Source organism: Monodelphis domestica, chromosome 8, assembly GCF_027887165.1.
Source record: "Monodelphis domestica isolate mMonDom1 chromosome 8, mMonDom1.pri, whole genome shotgun sequence".
Lineage (NCBI taxonomy): Eukaryota > Metazoa > Chordata > Mammalia > Didelphimorphia > Didelphidae > Monodelphis > Monodelphis domestica.
This window is the reverse complement of record NC_077234.1, coordinates 100,694,035-100,703,148: the sequence shown is the minus strand read 5'-3', so window position 1 is coordinate 100,703,148 and position 9,114 is coordinate 100,694,035. Positions and strand designations below refer to the sequence as shown.

Sequence of the window (9,114 nt, the reverse complement as noted above, 5' to 3'; positions counted from 1 at the left end):
AACATGAGTGTGTGTGTGTGTAGAAATAGAGAGATTGTGGAGATATATGTGGAGATATGTAGATAAAGATATCCATATCTCTAAAGCTATAGATGCACATATATAAAGAGAGAAACATCTCTATATGTAATATAGTGAGTGCCTATTGACTGGGGGATGTCTGGACAAAATTTTGTATATAAACATAATGTGAAATTGTCTTTCAGTTAGGATTAATAAATATTAATAATGATGAGAAACATGAGAAAGTCATTATTAATTTTTCAAAAAACCCATAAAAGCAAATGAGAATAATACAATAATGTCAATGAAAAGAATTTAAAAGAAAGTCCAAATTTGAGTAAATATAGATGAGTTTTGGTCTCAGGAAACAGATAATATGGCAAATAGGAGAACAAAGCAGCTGAATGTTGTCATGCAAGGTCAAAGTATTTGTTGTTTTTGCTCAACTGGTTTCTTAATTAAAAGGGAGGGATCAGTGCTGGGCAGTGAGGGCAAAGTGTATCAGGAAATGAACATGATTACAAAAAAGAAAAAGTATCTGTAGAAATTAAAGAAAAATGAGAGGGTTGAGCTGGTGTTATCTTAAGTTCCTTCTAAGTACAGCTATATAATACTATGACATCAATAGCAAAAGAACTTGAGGCCATGTAATATATGAAGATCATTTGAAGGAATGGAGGATATTTAGCCTGGAGAAAATGCAGGCTTGGAAAAGGAATGATGTCAGACTTAAACATTTAAAATGTCTAATGTGGATGACAAATTGAACTTCAGCTTTTCACCAGGGTCTAAAGTTAGAACAAAATGCATAAGAGTTTTAGTAAAGTAAATGTCTAGTCAAAATGATGGGGGAAAAGTTATAGCTTCCTTGAAGGAAAATAAGCTTATTATTTTGCAAGTCTTCAAAGCAGAGAAAAGACAATCATTTACATCAGGTATAGAAAAATACCATGTTTTGGATGAGTTTTAAACTGAATGACCTCCCAAGTTTTTAGATACTATACTACTAATGGCTTTCCCCAACAAAAGACAAAGAGTAAGGGGTAAGAGGTTCTACTGTTTGCTCCTCTCTGCAAAGAGCTCTTCATATATGAACATTTTCAAAAAATGTTCCAATTATAAAAATATTTTATTAATTACATAAAAAATTTAACAATTACATGAAAAAATTGAACACTTAAAAATTTTAGAGTTCCAAATTCCCATCCTTTCTTTTTCCATTTACTTACTTGGAAGACAAGCAATTTGATACTGATTATACTCATGAAAAACTTCATATTAGCCATGTTGCAAAAGAAAACTCAAATGAAATAAAACATCAAAATATACTTCAATCTGAATATTTAATGAAGTTGATAAAATATATTTATAGAGAATGAACTTAAAGTGAAAAAACAAAAGCAAACTATTTTGTTCAAATGTATCTGAAATGGATGACATTTTGTAATACAGATAAGTTGATCCAATGAGAGTAATTCTGTAAATAGAGCTGTCAGGGGTCATTTTAATATAAAAGGAACATATAATCATACGTTCTATGTTACAGTATACACAGGTTTTAGTTGGCAGAAAAGCAGAATATTATTAACCACCTTCAGTTTTTCACCAAAAATAAAATGCACCACATAATTAATGTATGTGGTACAGAAATATGGTTCCAATGACTTATGATTCTCCTTTAAAAAATTATACAATATTCCAAAGTGCTTTATGGAGCATCTAATTAAAATATAGTGGTAATGGAGTGTTTATATCCAAGTGAACAAGACTGCCATTATGTAGCTGATATAGAGTCATGAAAAGCTTGCAGCAGTGTCAATTAATTGGCCCTGTAAGTCAGAAAGGAAATAATGACTGGTAAACAAAAGCTATTTTAAAATAATAAGATAGAATAAAATGGAAAGCATATAATAATTGAAAAGTAAGTTCAAGAAAAATTCACACATAAAGATAAAATAATTGACTGCATTTATATAGAATATTTAGATTTGTATAGCACTCCACAATCTTTGCTTTTTTGGAAGGGGAGGCATAAGAAAAGGAAGAATTATATTGCCTAATTTCACTAAATGAGAAGGAACAATACAGCAAAAACATATCTTTTTCATAGTCAGAGCAAGACCTTACAAGCCCTTGATCAGTAGATTCTGGGGTTTGAAACCTACCCTCTATTCCCTCAATTTCCCCACATTAATTATTTCAGTTTCTTCATATATAAAATGAGAAGATTGGTTGAAATAAGCAGTTTCCATTTAGAGATTTTTTTGGTAACTTCTGGGGGTTCACAATAGCCATATGGGTTTATACTAAAATATTTTATGCTACCTTCAGCAGTACTTACCCAATAATGTTTTAAATATATATATATATATATATATATATATATATATATATATATATATAGTTTTTTTTCCTTCATTAAAACCTACAAGGGTATGTTTGAATCTTCATATAGTTATATCTGTAGAAATTGAAAGCCATTATGATTAAGTGATTACATCAAATTGACCACTTCTCACTAAGTCCCCCTCTTCTTGAAGTTCCCCCAACCCATCATCAAATTGTTTTCAAACCTCCACCAGAGCTCAGGGATAGTCAAACTTTTTTCTTTTGTATACTGCACACCAGAGAAATGCTTTCATTTCCTTCCTTTATATTCAGCTGCATAATCATGTAACCAAATGTTACAGGCATTGCATCCTTGCAGAAATATTTCAGGATATTTTAAAACAGAGATTTTTAGTAGCAAAGAAATGGAAATAAAGAAATATCCATCAATTGGGGAATGGCTGAACAAATTGTAGTACGTGATTATAATGTGTCATAAGAAATAACAAACAGCTGATCACAAAAAACCTGAAAAGCTTTAACTAAAAGGATGCAAAGTGAAGTGAGTAGAACCAGGAAAACATTATGGCAATAAAGTACAAGGATCAACAACAAATGACAACTATTATCAGTAAGGCAGAGATCTAGGAAAATGCCAAGAGCTTCATTATCCCCCCCAAAAAATCTATCTACTGTCATAGAATATGGGATTAACTCTCCCCTGTCCATTTTTAGATTTAATCACTAGAAGCTATATACCCCACTTATCCTTAAGTGGGGCAGGGCTGTGACCCATGTGTGTGAAAGTGGGTGATGAATCAAAATCAACTGACTGCCCCCTGGGCTGTCCTAAGCAAAGCTAAAAGCTGTAATTGGTCCATATAAAAGTGGAAGGAAGGCACAGGAAGTGATGAAGGAAATGGTCTTTAAAAGTGACAAGAACTTCCTATGAAGAAGTCTTTAACTTTCAAGTTGACCCTGGAAGAGCTCCAACTGAGGACCTAGGACTGCTTCCTATTTTTCCTTTGAACTATCATGTGGGTGAGTGAAAAAGGTTGACTCCTTTCCCTGGTTTGTTCTGGAGACACTAACCTCCAGAGAGGCCCCTTATCTCAGAGGAGGCCCTATTTAAATTACATATGGGCCCCCTTTGATGGACCTCTTAAGCCCTGCTGTTTCAAACCAGGCCAGAGTAAATACCTACTCTCTCTGATTTTCTTATTTTCATTCTTTCTCATTTTGTAAATAAATTATCATAAAAATCATTTGGAATTGAGCAATAATTCTTGATGACCACACTCTTAAATATTTTATCCAACCTTTGATATTTTACCCCCTTACATTCTGGCCCTTATACCTCAGTGTCTGGCACATAGTAAATGCTTTATATTTCTTTAATTGATGGATTAGTTTATTTTAAAATGTGGGCAAAAATTTCAAAAAAACCTCACGTCCCTCAAGTTACATCACATTAGTGGTATTCAAGGAAATTAATGAAAGATAATGTGAATATTATAGATGCTGATGCACCTTAAGAAACTGAAGCAATTACAGCCGAAGGGCAGATCATTCCCTTTACCAGAGGACAAAGGATAATAAATACATAGAGCCAGAGTGACTGTTGGATATTTATGATTGTATTTTCTGATTCTAAGAATATTTTGCCAATCTCTATGTCAAAGGGAATCTCACCTACTTATGATCAGAGGATTAAAAAATACCTGGCATTTCTTCATCCAGGTCCCTTTTCCTTTCCAAGTAGTTCCACTAGTCATTCAAAACCAGTCTGGATTTAGAACAAAGCTGATTTCGGCGGGGGTAGGTCCTTCTGCTTCTTAGAGTAGGTTTTGGCTTCCTTAATGTTCTGGGTTACTCTTAATTCAGGCCAGTACCCTGAGAGTCTATGTCTGATATTGTAATGAAAGGAGACAATTTGTCACTTAACATTTAATAAAAGATTTACTTAGCCATTCCATGAGAATGATATTCAACAATGATATACATCAGACACACTAGGTAAATTCAGTCACTTTTGACTCTAAATTGCTCATGATGGTCTATCACCCAAGCAATGAAAAGTGCCTGGAGTTTTGTTTTTGTTTTGTTTTTGTTTTTTCTTTTAATACTCAGGTGATGATGAGCAGGAAGTGATGCCAGAGCTAGAGCCTTTAGTCCTCTCAGTCAAGTATCTCTCAAGGATTCTTTCAATACCTTTTTTAAAGGGAAAAAAACTAGGTTAACTTCCTTAGGTAGAAAGATTTAGTATATTGTTGCCTCTCTGTGCAAAATAATGCTTTTAACAAAAAAGTATTGTGGATTAATAGAAAGTAGAGATCACAAAAGTGTTACTTGGTGTGTGTGTGTGTGTGTGTGTGTGTGTGTGTCTGTTTGTGTAAGTAAACATTCCATTAATGGCTTTCATACTAGACTTTAACAAATGAATGGTTAGTTTAAGGTGAATCTGGCTTCTCTATGTTGTATGAATTCCCTGTATCTGACTACCTTAGATACCCTTAATTGTAGATACAGGTTTTCTTACAAGAACCAATTACTTAAATGAGCTGGTGGTTTTCCATTCTTTGGTTCCATCTTTCAGTTGGAATAATTCTAGCCATTGCTACTTTGTATATCATCAGCAAAGAGAAAATTCCTAAAGCCCTGAGATTTTTAAAAAGTTTGGTTTTATAGTGATTTTTTTTTACTTACAGAGGTTGTGGACCGAAATATCCAAACCACTCAAGATAAAAAATCAGATAAACATTTGCTTCCACAAACTACAGCTTTCCCAAATGAATGAATATTGTTCAGTTTGTCTTGTCCTTTTTTATTTATTCTCCACTGCCTTCAGCTTCTTCCACGCCAAAGTCATCATTCTACTTCCTAGATTCTTTTTACTTATATAATTACCTGCCTACAAGTATGATTCGTTATTGTTACAGAACTAGAGCACCATTTTTTTCAACATTATTCACTTTGTAGCAGTCAAATATTAAAGTTAAGTACCCTAATAGATGATTTTTGGATAAGCACATTCTCTAATAAATCTAAAATATGAAATTAATAATAATAATAATAATTTGACATTCAGAGGTAAATTTTGGACAAATTTATATATTTTTTATTTTAAGCCCTATGTGATTCTGTTTTCTTCATCTACAGACTTGTGAGTCTCCAGTAGTTCAATGTAACTAAATTCTTTCTGGTTTGACCTAGGTTTGTTATTGAAAATTGTAATAGTCTGATTTACATGATTCATTTTTGATCCCTAATTGACTGATCCTTATGAAGAAATAACCAAATCTTATTAATACCTGCAGTCCATTAGTATGAGAGACAGTCAGTTGACCTCTGAAATGAAAAATGAAAAATCATTACATTTTAAAATGTAATCACATTCTTAAAGTAACTAGCAAAGAAAGCTTTGTTTATTATTTAGCTATTGATAAAATCATATAAAAGAACACTGTTAATAATTCCATCTCCACTTGTAATTGGAAATTTTTCTATAATTGGAAAGTATTCTCATTTTTAACCTGTACATATGCTTGTGTTCTCCATTAATTTGATCTGTATTGAAAAGCAACCATAGCTGGTCAGACTTTCTAAAATTTTCTTATTTCAGCCTCATGCACTTATCCACCCACATACTATTAAGACTTTTAGTTATTTTTTCATTTAGAAATTATATCAATAATTGGGAATAACCTCCCCACCCTCAATAAGTAAAACTAGTGACTTGTAAGTTAAGGAAATTTCTCTATCTGCACTTAGCCAAATACTAATTTAAAAGTAATCATATTTTTTTCTGGAAAGTTTTAAAATGCATATCACATTCCCAGTTGCAGAGGAAAGAACTAGATGTCTTGTCAATATACTTTCCAGATATATGATGCTAACATAAAAATTATTCATTGAAAGTATTAATAGAAATGAAATTATTAATATTATTAATAATAGAAGCAAATAGAAGAAAGTATTAGTCAAGTGGAAAATTGAACATAAAAAGGGTATACAAGAGAGTCGACAACTTAAGCTATGAAGAAAAGAAGCATGTTCTATACAAATAGCAGAGTACTCATAGACAAAATGAGATTTGCTACACATTAGTAGCTGATAAGTCTTGCATAGTATTAGCTTATTGGAATTAGATACATTAGCATCTGGCAATAGCATTTCCTAAGTGAGACATTGGTACTTTTTCTTTTAACCGGTTGTAAATTATGTGCTCCCTCTTTGAGTATTCATTGAAACTGACAGTTGTAAGCATTAAGAATCCAGATTTGATTTCCATGTTCCTTGTGACATCTACTATGTGTTAAAGGTGGATTGGGAATTAGTCTCACTTGTATAAGCTCGGTATAAAAACAAGCACAGTTGTCCAAAATGAAGCCTTTGAAACTCAACCAGTAGATGTCTACAAATTTTTCCTTGAATGTAAATTCTGAGGAATCATGTAAGAAAAAGCAAAATGCAAACAAAGCAAAAAGTTGAGTAAAAAGAGTATTTGTACAGAAATACCATGAATGTTAAAAACAAAACAAAACACAAGACTAATTTAATTATTTTTAGACTTTAGGTCCAAGAAACATATAGTGAATATTACAAGATTATTTTTCTGACATTTGGATATTCTATTTCTTATATTTCCTTGAGATATTCACTAACTTGACTTCACCAGTATGCTTTCACATGGGAAAGTAAAATAATCCATAACTTGTATTTCTTCAGAAGATCCTCACTCTAGGTTCTGGTGCTTCCTAGAGTAAACAATGTACATCGATAATTATTTTAATAAGTTACCAGGTAAGAATGATTTCATTACAATATTTTATCCTTTAATAATATCCTATTTTCTCTAATTACATTAAAAATCAATTTTAACTTTCATTTTAAAACATGTTGAGTTCCAAACTTTTCCCTCCTCAGCTTCCCCTCTTCCTCTGTGCTCTCCCCAACTCTCTGAGGCAGTAAGTAATATGATATACATTTTGTATGTACAATCACGTAAAAAATTTTCCCCTATTAGTCAATTTGTGGAAAAGATCTCAAACAAAACAAAAGAAGAAAGAAAGTGAAACACAGTGTGTTGCAGTTTGAAATTAGACTTCAGTTCATTCTCAGATGGAAGATGGCATTTTTTATCATGAGTCTTTAGGATTGTCTTGGATCACCGAATTGCTGAAAATGACTAAATGGTTGAGTTGTTCATTAAAAAATATTGCTGTCACTATGTACAGTGTCCACATGGTTCTGCTCACTTCATTTTGTATCACTTCATATCAGTCTTTCCAGTTTTCTTTGTGATCATTTCGTTTTTCATTTCTTATAGCACAATAATATTCTATAACAATTACATAGCACATCTTGTTCAGCCATTCCCCAGTTGATAGACAACCTTACAATTTCCAATTCTTTGTTACCATAAAAAAGAGCTGCAATATTTTTGAACAAATAGGCCTTTTTTCTCTCTTTGGAATTCAGACATTGTTTGCCCAATTTTAGAGTCTTTTGATTTTAGCTGCAAATTGCTCTCCAGAATGATTAGATCATATACAACTCCACCAACATTCTATTAGTGTCCCAATTTTCCTGCATTCCATCCAACACTTATCATTTTTCTTTTCTGTTTATTGGCCAATATGAAAAATGTAAGGTGGTAACTCAGAGTACATAATATTAAATTTTCTTAAAAGTAATATATTGTGTCAAGTTATTTTACTACAATTTAGTGATAAATTATTAAAGTTGTATTCACATTTTATAAATGAGGAATTGAGGCTCAGGTATGTTAAGAGATCTGCCTATAATTCATACAATTAGTAAAGTGTAGAGTTAGGTTTTAAACATAGTTTTTTTTGTTAATTTTTCTTAAACTTTTACATTCTGTTTTAGAATTGACATTAATAATGGCTCCAAGACAGAAGAGAAGTTAGGGCTAGGAAACTGGAGTTAAGTGACTTGCCTAGGCTCACAAAGTCAAGAACTGCCTGATGTCAGGTTTGAACCTGGTACCTCCAGTCTCACACCTGGATCTCTACCCATTACGCCGCCTTGTCCATTCCTCAACCTGACATATTCTGATGAAATGCTTAGTTTACCTAATGCTTTACTTTGAAAGATTTGTGATTTCAGTGGTGTGGTTATTCCCTCCATAATTTCTCTACTTTTAATTTTTTTTGTTTTTGTTACCTTTTTTATATATAATACATAGCATAAAAGGATAAATGTGACTTGTAAATATGCAATACATTATAATGAATATTCTTATCCAAGAGAAACAACTTTTGCATTATCTATGTCCAAAAACTTGTGTATCGTTTATTTTTCTCCTCCTCTTTTTTTTTTAAACCCTTACCTTCCATCTTGGAGTCAATACTGTGTATTGGCTCCAAGGCAGAAGATTGGTAAGGGCTAGGCAATGGGGGTCAAGTGCCTTGCCCAGGTTCACACAGCTGGGAAGTGTCTGAGGCCAGATTTGAACCTAGGACCTCCCATCTCTAGGCCTGACTCTCAATCCACTGAGCCACCCCCCCCTGCTCCCTTTCCCCTCCTCTTGATTCTACTCCTCACACCCTCCACAAGAAGGCAGGTAACGTGATATGTTATATATATATATGTTATCATATAATATGATTCCTGTTCATCATGTTGTGGAACAAGATGCATATTGCTTATACTAGAGAAAAATTCATGCAAGAAATAAAGTGATGAATATTATATATCAATCTGAATTTAGACTCCCAAATGTTCCTTATCTGGTTGTAGATCTTTTTTCCTTATGAG

General features: G+C 32.6%; 1 long non-coding RNA gene across 2 annotated transcripts; it reads right to left on the bottom strand.

Annotated features, from left to right (window-relative positions):
- Positions 1-2,382: 2,382 nt before the first annotated feature.
- LOC107649857 (uncharacterized) lies at positions 2,383-7,089 on the bottom strand. Of its 2 annotated transcripts, none has more exons than XR_008913973.1 (4): positions 7,007-7,089; positions 5,643-5,679; positions 4,053-4,238; positions 2,383-2,464 (listed from the first exon to the last, which is right to left on the bottom strand). It is a non-coding gene; the product is annotated as an uncharacterized LOC107649857 (long non-coding RNA). The 2 variants fall into 2 exon arrangements; XR_008913972.1 differs by having other exon boundaries at positions 6,997-7,088.
- Positions 7,090-9,114: the final 2,025 nt, after the last annotated feature.